The sequence below is a fragment of the Caretta caretta genome, chromosome 7 (assembly GCF_965140235.1).
Source record: "Caretta caretta isolate rCarCar2 chromosome 7, rCarCar1.hap1, whole genome shotgun sequence".
In the NCBI taxonomy this organism is placed as follows: domain Eukaryota; kingdom Metazoa; phylum Chordata; order Testudines; family Cheloniidae; genus Caretta; species Caretta caretta.
The window spans coordinates 21,267,866-21,287,729 of NC_134212.1; the positions used below are offsets into that span (position 1 = coordinate 21,267,866).

The following is a 19,864-nucleotide window of genomic DNA, read 5'->3' on the forward strand; positions in this document are numbered from 1 at the left end:
CCTGAAATAGCTCATAATGGCCATTGCAAGAGGGGCTCAAGTTAGCACAGGCCTCAGGGCTTCTCTACCTTGTGCTAAGGGCTGCATTGGCCCCCACAGTCCCTGAACAGGGGACGCATCAACTAGCTTCCCTCCATTCCTATACCAGTGCCTATCCAAGGAATGAATCTGGCTCTTGATTTAGAATGTACATTGCACCATACAGCAGCAATAGTTTAATCTTTAATCCTACATGCGATCAAGTGAATGTGGCCGTGACCCTCAAAGGTTTACCTTGGCTAACATTGGAATCATAACTCTCTTTTCCTTACAGCTGCCATTCTAACTCTTCTAAACCATCTTGGATACTTTCTGCTGGTTGCAAGTGCCCCCACATACTTTTCTTTAAAAAAAATCCCAACTCTCTGCCCCCCCAAAACCCCAGCATTGGTCATTCATTCACTGTGTCTGTGGACTAAGTTGTTATCTATTAACACAAACATTTTACTTGAGTAAGAGTTCCTGTTTTGAAAGTTAGTACAAAGGATTTCACTGGAGTCAGTCTCTGGTGGTTGGTCTGATCTTCCATTTAATCTCTGTAACTACATAAATTGTGTTAAAATTAACAAATTCCACCCTTTGTTGTGAACAATTCTAATTGCATTTTTAAGGCAGGTTTATTGGGTCAATAAATAACCAATCCGTGTCTAGAGAGAGATGCTACTTAGGGCCAGATTCTTCCTCTCTTACCTATCATGAGTATTATTATTTTTTCTATTTCAGTAGTACTTAGAAACTGGAGCCTTATTTTGCTAGGTGCTATACATGTGCATAGCAAGAGACAGTTCCAGACTGCTTACAATATCACTGGACAAGACAGACAAAGGAACTTTTATTAACCCCATTTTACAGCTGGGGAATTGAGGCATACAGTGATCAAGTGACTTACTCAGGGTCACATAGATAGAACTAGGAATTGAAGTCCGAACTCCTGAACCCCAGTTCAGTGTCTCAAACACAAGATCATCCTTCCCCTCACAGTAGCTGTCTCCATAAAGTCCCGTTAGGCAACATCATGATTCCACCTAACATAGGTGCCTAGCATGGAGGAGGATGTAAACACTTGCACATCTAGAGTTAAAGGCCACTTAAAACAGCAGCCCTTGTGCCCGAGGAAGGTACTTCTCTCCCCTAGTGCTCTTCTCACTCATTCTCTCTCCTCAGAGTCAAAGGTCTTTCACTGGTCAAAAATTTTCCATCAAATCAGGATGGTTTTGATTGTTTGCAAGATTGTGGGGTTTTGACAACATGGAGATTTCCATGGAAAATGTCTCTCTGTGTGGAAGATTTCAGGGAGGGATGATTGTCAAAAAACTGAAAAATGATCAGATTTCAGGGACCAACACTTTTTTTTTATTATTTTTTACCAAAAAAACAAAAACAAAAGAAACCCATGAAAAACTTCATAGAAAATTTTTGCTGAAAGCAGAAACAGTTCTATAGAAAATTTTCATGGCAGAAAAGATGTCAGTTCCCACTCAGCTCTACAAATAGCCCATTTCTCAGCCCAGTGGCAACAACCTCTCAGGGCAACAACATGGCAAAAGAACTTTATCTTCAATGGACCAATTAAACTGGCTCACATCACTAAGAAAATTCCACAGAGCGCAGCAATGAAGAGTCTATCAAGGCCATTTGCATACACTGAATGAGTACAATTGGACTAAAAAGTAGCTCAAAGTCAGGTAAGTTCTCTAGGGTTTTCCAGCAGCAGAGGCAGCAAGAAGAGAACATTGTAACTGAAGATATCACTACCTGTATGATAAACAGCTTAGACACTAGTGGAAAGGAAACTCCAGCACCACAAGTAGCTTCAGATGGTGCTGCAGATAGTCAGGGTCCTAATTAGCTTTCACATGGAGGTTGTAGTATGCTGTCCTTCCTTGATGTCCCTAATTCACATATGTGCTGTTCAAGTGATATTATCCTCCATTGTACCAACAAGGAAACAAATGCAGTGGTTTGCGTGGGGCACCCCTTGACCCCTAGGTAGAGTTAAAAACAGAACCCAGGTCTCTTAACACCCAGCCCATAATTATTCTGCTAGACCCCAGCCCCCCCACTTGATAAATGGGGCACATTTTGGAGACCATCCCACACAGGGCACATGTGTGTAGGGCACATACTAAAATATCTGTTCAGGATGAAATCCAAACCTTAGGGAAGTCAATGGCAAAGCTCCTGTTGACTTTAAGGGAGGCCAGGATTTCAGCCTTAGTTCTTACTCAAGCAAAACTCCCATCCAAGGCTTCAGGTTATGGTCTTGTACCACAAGGCTGACCCTTTAGGGGCTGTTCAACCCAGCCCCGCCTGTGACTAATCAGCTGCCTCCCAGCTGAGGCTATGAGGCCAGAGATCAGGTGATAGTTTGAAGATTCCTCATTCTCATAAAAGCCAGCGGGTAGCTCAGTTGAAGGGGGAATGCTGCAGGGGGTATGATAATCATATAGGAGTCTCTGGCTTAGGGGAAAGAACTCTGTTTATGTATGACCATCAGACAGACGGTCTGCAGAGCGTAATCCTATAGGGAGTAGATAGGCTCACACACAAGACAGTGGGTCAAGGGGAAAGGACAGGGTTGATGGTGGTGAACTTGTGTTCAATAGTTTTCTTCTGAAGAAATAAAACTCAGTCTCTGAAGAAAAGGGAGTGGAATCCTATGACTGGAAAATGTTCTTTGGTATGCAGGTTTGTGAGTTAGCTGAGTGGCTTACACTGTGTGTAAAGAGCAAAGCAAAGTAAAGAAGGGACCCAATGGAAATAAGTGAGGTTGGAAATCTACACCAGTGTTTGATCACCATGGGGGAGGGCATGTACTCCAGCAGTCATCAGCTTAAAGCAACAACTTTTAGGGGTTGTTGAGCAGAAATGTGACTTACCACTTTAGATTATTTGGGGTATGGGGGGGCTATTTGCACATCTGTCTGTGGCCTGATCTATAGTGCTATAAAAGTGAGTTTTCCATGTGTTTTTATTTTATTATTTTTAATAAATTTCTTCTGGGAAAAAATGCTGGTTATATAAAGTACAGAACACCAGGCACAGCTCTGTCCAACCACATGTGCTGAAAGTCATAAACAAAACTACAAGAGTGGAATAAAAGTCTGGGGCCTCTGAACAGGAGAGATTTCTAGTACATGTCAGGGTCCAGATTTTCCTACTTACAGGCCAAACGTCACCATGACAAAATGCAATAACATAAATAAAAATAACTTCCAGATGAGATGTATGTAATGTTTTGTTTTGTTGGCATTTATGCTTATTTGGCTGCAATTCCCAACCACATTTGTTTGCAGCAACCATGTAATAGTATAATAAGAAAAATACTGTTTGTTCATACTGTGTCCTTTGTCCCAAGGGACACAGGAAGTGCCATGCCATCCACTGAAAGGCAGCCTTCTCTTGGGTGGAACACGACAGTTGTTTTATAACAGTGTATGGCAACACTGCATAATAGTTTAGGATAGGAAGCAAAGAATACTATATCCAGTTCATGGGCGGGGGGAGGTGTTTGGCATATGTTATGTTCATGTGGGTTACACTTTTCATTTCCTTTTATTAACAGTATATACTGTCCTATTCTGGGAAGAGGTCAGTGTCTCTATTGTGGGGAGGTGGGAGGGGTAGGGATAGAAAGTGGAGAGTTAATGCATCAGACAGAGTACGAGTGCACACATTTGAAATAGCTAACTATATCGAGGGAGGAAATTCAAGGAATCAAAAAGTAATTATCCAAACCAGAGTTAGATAAGGATCCAGTGTTCACACCCCTACTGTTGTGAACATTTCTGTGAGATTATAATTGTGATTTATTATTTGTATTATCATAGTGCCTAGAAGCCCAAATGTATCCCACCCCTTAGACAGCATTAGAACAGTTATACATATTTAGTTCCTTTTGTTGTGATCCTTGCTCATAAATCGATCCCTCAGACTCCTAGATTATGCTTGATTAGAATTGTACACTCCTCAATTGGGGGCAACATGAAGGGGACAGAGTGCAGTTTTCAGCAACTTTCATACAAAGAAAAATCTTCTGTCACATTTGGCAAATTCTATGGTAGTTTGGAAGATGGTTTTGGCTGTAGGAGTACTCCATGGACTGATACCTGTGAGAGCAGAATTGTTGTTTCACTTCCTAATTTCCCCCAGGTAATAAGAAGATGGGATTACACAGAATCTAGTGTATAGCAAAGAGAGAGTCCTTTTCTGACACCCTAAGGCTAAAAACAGGGCACTGACTTAGCGTGAGCGTTTCTGGTTTCCCAAAAATGTTATAAAAATGGACCAACTAGGCAATAATTCAGCTCTCTCAAGATGACAAATTAAAGGCATGATTCCTTCTGCGGGGTCATGGTCTATTGTACTGCTGGGCCTGATTCGATGCTGATTTACCCTACTGTCAATCAGGAGTCACACCATTGAAGTCAGTCGAGCTGCATCAGTGTAAAACTAGTATGAGATCAGAATCCAGCCCATTACCCTTATGGGCCCAATCCTAGCAGTTGGTGAGCAGCAAACATGTTCGTGTTTGTTGAACAAGTGCTGCCCTAGGAAGGCTGAGAGAGGTGGGAGCAGGTGTAAGAGCAGTGAACTGCTGCCATTGCTCACTTTCAGAGCTTCAGTTTACAAAGCACGTAGGGAAATGACTTTATCACAGTTAAATTTAGGCTTTAAGGGTTTGTGTTAAAGATGGTGTGAGCAGGCACCTTTCGCAGCCTGGTCTACAAACAGCCCATGCAGTCTAAGCCCAAACTGATTTCCCTCCCTGGGGTTTGGCTTTAGAAAATAGCAAGAAGATAACACAACAGCAAAGTTCAGCTCAGACTTTCTTTTCAGGCTTCACTGCTCCTAGGGTGTCTTGCTCAGGACTGTTCAGATGTACCCTAGTCTCCTCTCTCCAAAAAGTCACTCCTTTATATCCAGGTGTAGTCTGAGCCACTGAGTCAGCAAAACCCTCTTTATCTTTATCTTTTTTTCCAGAAAGATTAACACCAGCTAAAAAAGCAGGGGTGTTTCAGGCAAACATTTCCAACCTGTTGTAAGGCTATCTGGAGTGACTTGTGACCATGAGTGCTTACCTCAGGGCAGACTGTCAGAAAACAGGGCAGACACTCCAAACTGGTGGTCTGATCTATGAATAGATTTCACCAAGCCAGTGACAAATGTGAAATCCAGGATCACTAGACCAATCTTACCATGGAGTCACAGAGGGTCCCCTTAGACTCTCCAGTCTATCTTGCCACCCAGACAAACTGGACTTTGTGATAAGAGGTCACTTATACCAAAAATCACATTACATTTAGGTTGCTTCCATTCCCAAGAGACCAGTAATTTTCCCCAGATCAATCGGTACTCCAGATCTTACACCAAAGACAGTGATGGCAGCCAATTCTATAGTAAATCAACTAAAAGTGCATTGGCTAAGAAAAGGAAATGAGAGTGATTGAGGGATTAAAGCAGATAAAATATATGCACAGGTGAACCACAATTTGTAATTCAAAATGGTGGCAGTGATGTAATAAACTGCCAGTTTCCCAAAAGTCTTCTCAGGGTACCCAGATTATCTCTGGGGATCTCCACTTTGCATCTGGTACACTTCTCTATAAGAGTCCAAACAGTCCAGAGATGCTGGATCTTTCCTTGAATCCATACTTATAGCTGCTTCTCACAGTTACAGTCTTTGACCTCCGATCATCACACACTATGATCACGTGCTTTGAAATTAGCACTTTTCTGTTAAAGTTCTTCATTTGCATTCCACAAGGCTTCTTCGTTACTTGATGGGTTATTTAGTTACAGCGGTATCCACAATGTAAATGCTTGCTGCTACATTATAAAATGGGATACAGATAAGTGAAAGCAATGCAAGTAACATTCCACTAGTTTTCATGAAATTTAAACACCAAATACACACTTATAAATTTAACAATCACTTTGATCTGTACTAATATGCAAATGAAGTGGCCTGGGGCTCTGGAATGAACTGGCACCTGGTCTGCCAGCATCATACCTGTTACAGATGTATTTTTGATCATTTCTTTCCCTTTGTGACAGGTTCCTACTATTGTGGTGAAGATGTAAAGAACACATGGAAGGAGGCTCTGGAAAGAGCAAGCCGAGTGCTTAAAATAAGCCTCATTTAGGGTCCCTGAGAAGGGAAGCCTACGAGTTGGCATTCAAATATTATGGTGATGAAGATGGTGCATGTGCTTAGAAAGCAAGACAGCTAGATGGATGAGGGGATGTGCCCATGCACCCGCCTTCCCACAGAAAGTAATTAGCAGTATGCATAATAATGAATATCTCCTGTATTTATGATGCAGAAGTCTTACTGAATGGGAGTCCATTGAAATAGACATAAAGTGCAGCGTAACTTTTCTATGCACTTTTAAACACCTCTTGTGCTTGACCCCAGAGAGGCAGTAGTCAGTGTTCGGTGAATGATCCCTGAATATATTATATATAGCTATAGATTTGCCCCAATCCTGAAGCCCTTACTCAGAACTGGAGCTTGTAGACCAATTAGTTACAAATAGTGTTTAGTTATGAGATTTTCCCCTTTTGGGGTTGGCAAATCATTCACATTTTCTTTGAATGTTTTTATTATTCATCAATATTTGCCAAAGAGTTTGAATAATGAAAAATTATCAGGCCGGTGACTTCAACTATTCAGTGTCTGTTAGTGGTGGTATCCAAGTCAAATGATAGTATCTTTGCTCCCTGATCAGGTTACTGAAACATGCTGAACAGGAGGCTAACAAACAACAAAGTGGAAATAACGTTTTCAGGCAAATGATTTATGTTGAAATTTGTGAAACATTTGCCATCCACAGATCTGTGAACACTGTGAGTCCACCAATAACAGCGAACCAAACTCAGCAATTTTATGTGCGAGCGTAACCTTTTTATACTATATGGCAGCTCCAGTTATACTTTGCTCAGGCAAAAACCAACAAGTCAAAGCCTTAGGGTCAGACCCTCAGTGGCCGCTCCACGCATATGCCCTAAGAGCTACTCTATCAGGGAATGCAGGACTTCCTCTGCCACCTTCCCAGCTCCTCCCACCTGACTTCCTGCTCAAGTTTTAAAGAAACAGCACATATGTCCTTCCATATGGAAAGGCGAGCTCCATGCATGAAGGCATACCCCTTGGCACAATCTAAGCCCATGTTAGGGGACAGTGGAAAATAAACATGGTTAAACCAGGGTTCCTTCGCATATTTGTAACATGCAGGGTGTTTTGTTTTTTTCTATCTGCAGTGACAGGAAGGGATCATTTTATAACATGGCTGGGCCTCCCAATTGTGTGTTACAGCCCTGTTGCATATGATTTATTGATTTATTTATTTTGCAGAGACTTAATGCACAAACTCTTTGTCCATGTTGAAATCACTGAACACAGTCTTATCTCCAATTTCCTCTGCGTTTGATGAACAGAGGGAGAAGAACAGGATGATGACAAGGACAATAAGAATTGGACATGATTCGATGGAGTGATGTGGGTGGGCAACAGCCTCAGAGACCCAAAAGGTTTTGCCCAGGGTCTGCTGACACTTAGTCAGAGTCACAAGGCAGACAACTGTCATTTTCCATTGAACTGAAATCTTCAGCGCGATTGGGAAAGCTGAAATGGAGTGGCAACATCTCACCACTCCCCAAGGAAAGTCTGTGCTAATGTATGCTAGAACATGAATGCTTTGTCTCCGTGATGGCACATGGCTATTCTGATGATTTCCAGTATGGATCAATAATTCACCAGACAGAATGAATGTTTAGTGTCAGGTGGTCATACACAGAAAATCAGACCTTTTGAAGAATGTTTTCTCGGGCTGGGTGAGACTTTGCTGGTAGGCTTGGAGGTAGAAGGTGGGCAGTTTTCCTCCTGGATATTTTCATTAAAAGATGGGGTGAATCAGCTCCAGAAGAGATAGGTATCATAAAAGAAATAGAGGACCACATGTAAAGCAGCACAGCTCCTTTGATTTCAATGCATCATTGACCTCAGTGACTTATGCTGATTTACACTAGCTGAGGATCTGGCCAGGGGTGAGTGTTAGCTTGCAGGTAGCTCAGCTATGACCCGCCTTACCCCACCTTTAAACTAGCAATGGGCTTGTTAAGCTGGCCAAAGCTACTATGTTCCTACTGGCTTTTCAGAGGTGGTACTTCCTTGGGTGAAAGAAACAGCATGGGGGGTTGGGAAGGCAGTGCACCGCCAGATCTTTGAGACAGCACTGGTTGAAGATCACATTTGAGGAAAACACCTGTCTGCACTGGAGGTAGGTGGGTCATTTCATCCAGCACCATCTTTAGTTCCAGTCCACTTCCATGTGCCCTGACCTCCACCAAACTCATCTGCCAACTGTTCCATGTCTTCTGGGCTCAGTGCATAGAGGAATTAATTTCTGGAATTCATTGCCACATGATAGAGCATAGTAAAATTGAAAAAGAATTAGACGTTTTTATAGATACTAAAAATATCATCCACAGTTATATTAATTAGGGCAAACAATATCATTGCTCATGCTTAAAGACACAAACTGACCATCAGACACATAGGATTAGACGAAAAACTTCCCACATAGGCATGTTATTGCAAAATTGCCCATTATGGTGGTTTTGACTGCTATCAGAGACAGGAAACCAAAATATATGGACCTATGGTCTGAATTTCTATGAAAATTCCTATGGTCCACAGTTATTTCTGAAGTGGCTCCACCAGGCAATTGGTAACATAAATTGAGCTAAAGGTTTTTAAACAAATAGCAGGTTCAAGTTAAATATTAACTTTTGGTCATTCCAACTCTGATAGCTTTGGCCTTCATGTTGATCATTTAATGTTCTCCTTTTTGTTGCCTCAGCAACTGCAGCCCTAGAAGACCTTGATTTTCAGTCAGCAAAAAAACAAAGCTTGTGCTGAAATTTGTTTAGGCCTCTGTTGATAAGTGTCTGTGCTCCGAGTCCGTTTTCAGACAAACAAGGCCTGGAGCTGTTGGAAACTGTACGTGTGTTTTAAAGCAATTGTTGCATAATATTACCCAGATGTTTCAGAGCCTCAACACTGTAAAATCAAATATCTTCGAATTCATATTCTTCCTCTTCTTCAACAAAATGAGTGACACCCACCACGTGATTTTAGCAATCCCATAGCATAGTATGATTTAAAAAGCTAACACAGCAGCTGTTCATTAATCACACAACACACAGTTAATTGTGCAAAGAACACGTATGCCCTGTTTGTTGCACTAGTAAAACATATATATGCAGAATGGACTGAATTTACAAATGGTGGGCTCATAAATTTCTCCCTCAAAATATGTACTTTCACCCATCATGTTTCCAAGTATCAGATTTGCATTAGAGATGGGCAGAAAACAAAACTCCAGGTATGAAGAAATCCTCCCGCTCTGCAACCCAAAATGTGAGGCGTTAGAACTCAGTCCTGGATCCAGCACCTAATTTTGCAAACGTGTTCTAGGACAGATCTTCAGCTGGTGTAAATTAGAGTAGCCCTGTTGACTTCAATGCAGCTGCACCAATTTACACCAGCTGAAGATTTGGCCGTCCATCTTTATAGTGCCCCAAAGCAATTCCCCTGACTTTTGATCCACATGTTGCAGTTTGAGTCTATCTCAATAGTGCAATTATTTGCCCTGGCAATTGTGTAGCACCTACATCTCTGTTGGCATACTTGATGTGGAACATAGGTACATACTGTGTATATGCACAACCAACACACTTCTCTTTCAGCCCCTTTCGACATCTCTGTTGTAGATGTCGATACCTTTTTGAAACGGAAGGCTACAGATACAGGGCTCAATACTCATTGAAGTCACTGGCAAAGCGTCCATTGATTTGAATGGTGCAGGTTCAGGGCCATGTGGTTTATTCCATGTTTCACATCTGACTTTTAACATAAAGTTTTAGGGCCTGATTCGAAGCCCATTAAAAGTAAAAGGAAAAACTTTGTATGAATTCAGTGGGATTTGGATCAGACCCTTAGTCTTTTGATATTAAAGATATTGGGGCCACATATATTCTGACACTAAGATGTTGCCACTCCTACTGGAGGCTTACATTGATTCTGCTACTGCCCCCAAACACCAGAGAATAGAAAAGTGACCATCTTGCCATCACTAGGCTTCCCCAGAATCTGGTGATCCTCAGATCTGGGGATTTGGTTTTGGTTTCTCTCTTCCAAGAGGAGTTTATTGATTTCTTCACTTTCTGGAACAGACTCTGAAAGGACACCACACAGAGACATCCCTGTTAGATGTGTTTTCACACATATCCACCCTGTCATTAAAACAACAAAAATCCCCCCCCCACACACACACACATTTGGCCCTAAGCTAGCCTTAGCTTTTAAATTAGGTTGGAAAAAGCTCAAAGGGCAACAGCTGTAAAACCACTGTGAAGCAAAATACAAATAAACCGAAATACAATAAAGCCGAAATTAAATCAGCTCTTCACGTAACTCTGGCAGATACACACATGCACACGCTAATGGCCAGGCAAGCTTGGTGGGGCACTGACCTGCATATCACTCAAGGCTCAAAATGACAACATTCTCCTAGGAAGAAAGGAAAGAAAGGGAGCCAGCTTCCTGCATCAAGTGAAACAATAATCCTGAGCTGCAAGAAAAAGCTACCAAGTCTTCAGATGGTGAATTATTTATCCACTGACATGGAACAATACACACACTGTAGTCAATGTGCAAGATTCCCAATATGTGTTGCATTAGAAAGCAAAGAGACTTAGTTATATAATTATTCATTTTTCATTGGGGGGAACACCAACGCCCTCCCTAATCTGCTTTAAAACCTGTTATTACCCACAAGGGACTCTAAATGTCTCCAGGCAGCTCTTTTGTAGGTGATCGGTTATTACAGTATTAAAACTGAATGATGGTGCTGGTGAAAGGTGCCCAATTCAAGCCCTGGAATCTTTTCAGAAACCACAGAACAGGTCTAGCACTGGCTATATCTAGGCATGTCTCCCCGGAAAACCTCCTGCAGATGGGCTCCTGTTCCTTTTTTCGTTTCTTCCCATGTCCATTTCTATAGGTCTATATAAAGTATAAGCTCTTAGGGGTAGGGGTCCTGTCTTCAAATCAGTCTGTATAGCAGCTTTCATAGGGGTGCTAGGTGAATAATAATAATGTGTCTCGTTGCCAGTGCAGAGGGACCCACCTTCTGAAGGTCAGTTTTCCTGCCCTGATGAGTGATGGGCTTCAGTGCTGAGATCACGAACAAGGGTGCCTGTTAATGTCACACACAACTGTGGTTTCCATGATGTGGACTCCTGTCCACTAGGAACTGGACTGAGATGAACAATCTCAATTCACAGAGGAGTCACTGAGCTGCTGTCAGATTGTAACCACTTCCTACTGACCTGGTCTGGATTGGCAACAGTTACCCAGAGGAGAAAAACTTTGTATCTTGTTACCAAACCTCTGAGCTAGCTCTTAATTATTTTAATCTTTAATTAGAGGTAGGTTACTCAGTTAACCAGTAGAGACACTGCCAGCCTGAGAATAACAAACATGAATGCCTCTGCAGATAGAGAAACCGAGAACCTAAAATGCCACCTTTTTAGAAGGGACCCAGTGAGCTGGCATTGAGGGGGTGTGTGGCATTGCCAGGCAATGGGACATAAAATAACACAGCATCACATGATGTGTTGATCTCAGTCTTCTTCTTCTGGCAAATGTTTAGCACCTGCTTTACCTGCTTCACGACCCATTACTCACTCCAGGCAGCCCCTTCATAGGTGACTGGTTATTTACACAATATTAAAACTGACTGGTGAGGCTGGTGAAAGGTGCCCAATCTTCTTTGAAAACTCAGAACCGGTCCAGTTTCCTCTTGGTGGGTCTCAGTCCAATTCCAAGCGGACTCGTGTCCTCATCACAAAACCCACCAAAACAGTTAATTCTAATTGACTCTTTGCTGGCAGTCCCAGTAGAGAGGCCAAGGGCTGAACAGAGTGAATTCCTCTTTTAGGCCTACAGACAGTCCATACAGGTCATGGTTGAGGCACATTGCATTGCCGCTGCCTGTTCTGTGGATCAGTAGAGAAGTTCAGACTCCAACTCACTCCTTCTAGCACCTTCCATCAGCGTTCAGTTCACAAACATTCTATTTTTTAAATGACGGGGATGCAACATTACAGAAAGCTGTATCCTGAGACCATATCTAGGGTATTCAAAGGGAAGGCTGGAATTCTGCCTTGTTTTACCCACATATATCAGTGCACAGGCTACTTCGTACAAGATACGATCTCGTCAGCACCTGGGTGTTATGGAGTTTGGTATAAATCCCAAAGATCTAAGAGACTCCCATGATAATCAGACACAGTGGGGAACGTTAGAGACGCAACAACAGTGACATGGATTTTTCACAAAGTTTGCCATGAACCTAATTCACTCTCAGACTGAGGATCTATGCAGTCAGTTTGCATGCAGCCATTCTGTGCGAGGCACAAATATATCTGAACCGAAACACCACAGACAAGATACTGAAAATAAATCACCCATTGTTCACCTGAGGAAGCCATTGTCAGCTTTTGTTGTGCCGGTCCACCCTAGTAAAAATACAGTGGATGGGTGCAAATGAAATGGGTTTTTCAGCTGATTGTGGAGAAGACACCATGAACATTACTTGGACTTCAATGTGGAGGGCAGAGTAAACCTCATTGGGTTTAATGACACATGAGACTAGCTTCAGGGCATGGCTACACTTGCAGATGTAGAGCACTTTGAGTTAAACCAGCCTTCGTAGAGCGCAGTAGGGAAAGCGCTGCAGTCTGTCCACACTGACAGCTTCAGGTGCACTGACGTGGCCACATTTGAGGCACTTGCAGCGGCATTGGGAGTGGTGCATTATGGGTAGCTATCCCAGCATGCAAGTGACTGCAACCTGCTTTTCAAATGAGGGGTGGAGTGTGACAGGGAGTGTGTTGTGTGTATGTGGGGGGAGAGAGAGTGGGTTTTTGGGGGGCTGAGAGCATGTCAGCATGCTGTCTTGTAAGTTCAGAAAGCAGCAGACCCCCCCCCCCCGCCCCGGCCTTTCTCTCTCACACACAGCATTCCACACTAATGGTTGCTTTGTCTCGGAGCAGATAAGCAGCCGGCTGTCAGAAACGGAGCTTTCAAAGGGCATATCCGCATTCCTGCAGCGATTCCAAAACAATGAAAAGAATGGCCACTTGACTTAAGGGGATTATGGGACATTTCCGGAGGCTGATCAGAGCACAGTAAAGCAACACCTCGTTCACACTGGCACTGCGGCGCTCCAGCGGGGGCGCAGCAAATGTTATTCCACTCGCCGAGGTGGAGTACCAGCCGCGCTGTAGCCGCGGAGTCAGGGCGCTCTACGTGCCTTGCCACGGCGGACGGGTAGTGAGCTAGTGCGCCCGGGGCTCCTTTATTGTGCTGTAACTCGCAAGTGTAGCCAAGCCCTCAGTTAGACTGAAAATTGACTCTGAAGTTGATTAAATCCACCCTCTGCACAAGTTCCCTAGCTTTACGCACTTGAGGCTGCTGTTGTTTTGCAGAAACTACTCTGAATTAAGGAAAGTACTGCTCCTGATAAAAGTATCATAAAACACATTTTTATCTAGTGATAGCAGTTCCAGAAACAAGCGAAACAACACACATGAAACTTTACACTCTCTTTACAATATATAATCAGCCAGATCAGCCAGTCAATGGTAAATAATGTAATAAAGGAACAGCCTGTGATAGCTCCTTTTAGGGCCTTTGCCTGCTTGGTTCCATAATCTGAACTGCATGGCAGCTCCCCTTTCCATTCTTCATTCCCTTTATTATCTTGGGGGTGGGGAGAGGGGAGATTGCCAAATTTGCTCTTTGCCTTCACTTTCCTTGCCCTTACACAATTTTGCTGCTAAGCACATTTCTGAACCATCTGATTACTGATGAAATACCTTGCTTAGATGACAGGCCACATTTCATATGCTCTCACTGCCGTATTATTGCAGGGACAGTTGTTTGCTGGCCTGGATGTAAGGCAGGGGCATGGGTCCTTGTGCATCTCAGCAATTTGAAAGCTTCAGACATGAGTTAGTGGTGACTGTCATGCTGGATAGGAATCCACATCTTCAGCCTGAACAAAACAGCATGTCCAACTCTGCCAGAACTGGATCCAAACAACCTGAACTTTGAGAATTCACATATGGATCTAGATCTGACCTTTGCACCTCTGATCCATGTGAGTTAAGAACTTACCTTCCTAGGAGGTTGGAATCAAATCACTGTAAAGCCATTTTGTGGAGAATTTTCTATGAGTTGCAGTTGTATCAACTTGCACCCACACTTTGCAGTTGCAAACATCTGCATTTGCATTAATACTTGCTTGTACCCTTTAAACTGCACGTACTGGGGTGGGGCTAAAGTGCGGGTGCAATGCAGAGATGTATGTGCACAGCTGTTAGACTATTTAAAGGGTGCTCACAAGGGTTGGAATTTTTAACAGGGTTTTCTATCTGCAAAGAGCAGGTGTAAGTAAGTGTGTGCGCAATTTGGCGCATAGTCCAGTGGAGTAGAGGCTGGATAGAGGTTCAACTGACAATTTACATTGCAGTGGTCATGGTGAGTTCTATGATTTCATTGCATCCTTTTGTAGGCACGGCCTACAGGCATTGCGTCTCCATACAGAGGACAAGATGCTTGGTCAGTGCCTGAGGGCTGGACTGTAGTGTCTGAGAAGTGAGTCCTCCCTAGATGAGGGGTTAGGGAGAATGAAAAGAAGGAAAGGGCTGTCTCATGTGGCATAACTGCTGAAGTTTAGGAAACTGTAAGGAGATTAACTTGCTGGCTATTCTCCGGTGTGCCACATGCATTTAAATTTTGGTTAAATGGTTGATAAAATGAAACAGTTTGATGCACGCTATGAGTCTAATGTTACTAACTGTACAGGTGCAATTGTCTGCACAAAACTATGCATGAAATTGTATGCTTAATTTGTGCACATAGTTGTCTTGTTTACACAGAGCTGGAACTAGAATGCTGCTGTCATCACAACCACTCCAGTTCCTTCCACAGCCAACTCCTAACCAGCCAGAGGGCCTAGAGAACATAGGAACAGAAGACCAGCCATACTGGGTCAGACCAAAGGTCCATCTAGCCCAGTAGCCTATCTTCCGACAGTGGCCACTGCCAGGTGCCCCAGAAGGAATGAACAGAACAGGTAATCATCAAGTGATCCGTCCCCTGTTGCCCATTCCCAGCTTCTGGCAAATAGAGGCTAGGGACACCATCACTGCCCATCCTGGCTAATAGCCATTGAGGGACCTATCCTCCATGAATGTATCTAGTTCTTTTCTGAACCCTGTTATAGTCTTGGCCTTCACAACATCCTCTGGCAAAGAGTTCCACAGGTTGACTGTGTGTTGTGTGAAGAAATACTTCCTTTTGTTTGTTTTAAATCTGCTGCCTATTCATTTCATTTGGTGACCCCTAGTTCTTGTGTTATGAGAAGGAAAGGAAAGTTTTTTCTCATTGTATTAGATTCCTTTTCCCTGTCACTTATCGATTATATAATCTTACTACATTATTGACTTCTTTGCTTTCAGCTTCCTCTGCACAAATTAACAGCTCTGCAAATTGACTGTCACACCTTGGGCTCAAGTTAGTTCCTGTGCCTGGTTCTTCCATGTAGAAATGCCACCTATTGCATCACCATCACAGCCTGCGTTTACCAGTACGCCTCTAATCCATGAGTGCTTGCATAATGCAGGAGGCCAAATTTATCCCTGGTGTAACTCCATTGACTTCAGAATGGATTTGGCGCCAGGAGCTGAGTTTCCGTAGCAGTGCCATCCATCTGGAGATCTTGGCCATCAGGCCTCATTGTGCTTGGAGCACAGCTATTGCTTTCTTAAGCAGAGAGTTGGATGCCCGATTCCAAATAAAAATGAATGGGAATCAATGTGTCCAAATCCCTTATCTTTGAAAATCTCAGCCATAGGCTCTTGACAGTGCACACTGATAGCTACTTAGTTTCTTCAAGCGATGCATTGTCCTGGAACTGTTGCCATGGTTCACTGAACTGGAACGTTGACCCTCTGTAGCTTTCGTATTTGGACCTTATATCTGCTTAGCCAGTCTTTCACTTTAACCAGTGCATTCATGTGGCACACTTTTAATCCCTCACTGCCTCTGAAGAACAGTAATTTTAGCTGAAATCCTGGCCTCGTTGAAGTCAATGGTTGTTTTGCCATTGACTTAAATGAGGCTAGCATTTCACCTTCTGTCCCAATGAGAGCACTGAGCCTTCTCATGGAAGAAGTGCTTGCATGTATTACGTGCAAGGTAAAAAGGAGATGAGCTGGGCAGCCTGATCCTGCATTAAGGAAAGTCCCATTGCACAGCTACCGAGTAGGAGCCAAAGAGGGGAGCATGTAGCTAAGCATCTAATAAACACATTCATTCTCCTTAGACCCAACCATTCTATGCCCATGACATACTGGGGGCTTTTTGCAAGAAAGGTGGAAGGAAACACGACAGAATAGGAGCAGACTCCAGCTCCAAACTGGCACTTGAGGGTCTTGGTTGGTTGCTCTTGCATTCTCATCTGTGCTTTTGGTCAAACAAGGCAAAGGGAATAGAACAGCTAAGGGCAAAAGGGCAGAAGGGAAAAATCATCCATAAAAGAAACTGAATGTTGAAAATAATGCAAACAATTCTCTAGTGTGAGCGTGAGTGTTTGTCTTGGCCACAGATCTAACCTAACAACTCTCTCTCACTATGTTGCCTTTTCTTTCTCTTTTTTTGACAAAGCTTTGTGCCATATAGGATGGTTCCTCAGGCTGGAGGAAGTAGTGGAGGAGTGCGCTACATCCATATCAATAAACAGAGGTGATCTTGGATTAGCAATGACTAAGGCAGGACATTCTAACAATCTGCAAATATCTGAAGTCTGTAAATATCAGAGAGAGAGAAAGTGGATTTACTTAGGGTGTTACAAGTGGAATAATTAAGAGTAATAGGTAAGACTAACCAATGGAAAATTTAGGCTTAAATATCAGGAAGTTTCCTAACAGTGATTTCTATTAGACTGTAGAATTTTCCCATAAGGGAAGTGGTGGAAACAGGAAACCTCATATTTTGAGACATTTTTCAAATTAGATTGGATCAAGGTACTGAAGAATAGACTCTTGCAAAGAGAGATTAAGTAGATAATCTAATAGCCTTTTTTTTTGTCTCTAAAGTATCTTATTCTATAAACCACACAATGCATGGCAGACAAATCAGTTATATTAAAAATGGATTAAACACAATCACAGATCTTTTTAAATGGTTTGTGATCTTAAGCATTCAGTTTGTCTGAAAGAATTAAAGTTTCTAGCCCATATATTGCTGTAAACTAGTTTCATGGAGTATACTTAATAGGCATAAAGCCATTTAAAAGGGACTTCTCTGGGTCCTTGTGCTGGATAATAGGAATGGATGTGAACTGATATGTTTAATTTCTGTGTGAGCATGAGAAGGAATAAAAAAGCAAATGCAATTTTTAAAGGTCCCGAAAGGACAAAGGCCATGAAATTGTTCTTTATATTAACTTTTAAAAATGTATTTGTGTAGCCATTTGTTTGATGTAGTAGAGGACAACTACATTTGTGTTTTAATTATACAAACGGATACAGTAACAGAGCAATTAGAACCTGATCCAAAGCCCCTTAGGTCAAGCGGAATATTTCCATCTGAATCCAATGGGCTTTGGATCAGGCCCTCTAAGAACCAAGTCCCAGAGCCTGATCTTGCAACACTTCCTCACATGACTAATCCTTAACCCACATGCAAAGCATGGTTGAAGACAATGGAACTACTCTGAAGAGTAAGGATTGCTCACATCTCTGGATCAGTTTTCATTCAGTTTGTATCCGGGCAAAACTCCAATTGACTTCAGTGGAAGTTTTGCTGGAAAAGGACCTCAGGCTTTGGTCAAATAGATTGTAGCCTCATTGATTTCATTTTTCAGAGTAGCAGCCGTGTTAGTCTGTATTCGCAAAAAGAAAAGGAGGACTTGTGGCACCTTAGAGACTAACCAATTTATTTGAGCATAAGCTTTCGTGAGCTACAGCTCACTTCATTGGATGCATCCACAGCATTTCATTGGAGCTACTCCTCTTAACAGAGGTGGGAGAGGAGATTCAGACCTTACAAATCTGTGCACAATTCATTTGGACTATTTGGAGGTGAGAGGGTAGACGTTTCCCTTAATAATTCCTGAGGAGTTTGCTATACATTGTTATTAGGGCTGGCCTTATCACCCAAGGAGGGAAACATTTTCAGTGCCTGCCCTGCCCTTCTCCCCCACAAAAGGTGCAAGCAAAACAACAAATAAATGGAGGAACACATGGGGATTTGTTGCCCCTGAACATTGGCTCTGAGGGTGGCAATCCTGATCATCTGACCCTGGTTTTTGTTATAAATTATTATTTGTATAAAACTAGTGCCACAAATGGGTGAGGCATTCTACAAGTAAATTGGAAAGCAAAGTCCCTGCCCCAAAGAGCTTACAATCTAAACAACAAATTCTCTTATTAGGGATCTATCTATCTAATCTATCTATTGTGTTTATAGGCCACAAATCACCATCATGTCTAGGCACAACTAGAACCAGATTTTACACCACTGAGCTATTGAAGCCCATTGGATTTTGCCGTAGGTACTGGAGCTGGGAGTGCGGCAGCACCCCCTGACTTGAAGTGGTTTCCATTATATCCAGGGTTCAATGGCTCTCAGCACCCCCACTATACAAACTGTTTCAGCAACACTGGATTTTGCTACTGATTTCAATGAAATTAGGTTCAAGCCTCTAATATCTAGGTTTCTCAGTCCATGCAGGTGTCCCTATTCACTAAATTCTACTGTACCTGTTTTTTAAAGAGAGTTTGCAAGAAAGAAATGTTGCTCCAGAATTTCAGCCGGGGTAAATGGGCATAGCTCCAGTGGAGTGGAGTTGGACTTTGATAGAATGCCACCAATTTTTCCAGCTGAGGATCCTGCCTCTTAAAAATAAAGCAGTCTTTCCTCCTTTCAAGGTAGTGATAGATCAAGGCATAAAAAATGCCCACCCTTTTTTTTTTTTTTTTTTGCTGCCCATTCCGTTTTCTGTTTGGAAACGTTTCTTTCCATGACTGTGTTTAAGCAATCAGAGATATTACCTTAGTCCTAGATGATGAATCTAATAAAGAGTGATGACCTGATGTTATAAAATACTCCCAAGAAAACAAATTTCTTATCCAAAATGGAAAAAAAAATTAGTTCAGATTGTAAGGATAGGTAATTAAAAACCTCCAGAAGCCGAACTCAGCCCTGTTGTAACATTGTGAATCATGGACTGTGCTGGAACAATGAGCTCCTATGATCAAGCACTGCTGAGGAGGAATCACATAAAGGAAACAAAGTTTACAGTTTATCATAAACAGCCATGGAGTTCACCTCTCCCTCCTGGGTCAGATTCTGGTTTTTTGCATCACTGTAAATCTAGAATAACATCATTGACTTTCGAGCAGAATCTGGCCCTCTGTCTCTGGGTCCTACCATGCATGTAAGAGCTCAGGACCATGCAAGATTGGGCCCTATCTCTTTCTCTCTTTGTTTAAAACCACTGAGGACTGTGTGTAGGACTAGTGGTGACACGTGGAAATTTACGTATGAGGCATTGCTCTACTGATTAAACATGTGGAAAACAAGCTGATCCGAATTCTGTCCTCCATTCCACCCCACCAATAAGTGAAGACATGGTCTGGCCCTCTCTGACTCTTTGCCAAAGGAAAGGGGGAGGACTTCATC

The 19,864-nt window shown here is 42.6% G+C and overlaps 1 long non-coding RNA gene across 1 annotated transcript; it reads left to right on the top strand.

The window, feature by feature from the left end:
- Positions 1 to 14,057: 14,057 nt before the first annotated feature.
- LOC125640222 (uncharacterized) lies at positions 14,058 to 17,403 on the top strand. The gene is made up of 3 exons (XR_007357747.1): positions 14,058 to 14,273; positions 15,055 to 15,251; positions 15,637 to 17,403. It is a non-coding gene; the product is annotated as an uncharacterized LOC125640222 (long non-coding RNA).
- Positions 17,404 to 19,864: the final 2,461 nt, after the last annotated feature.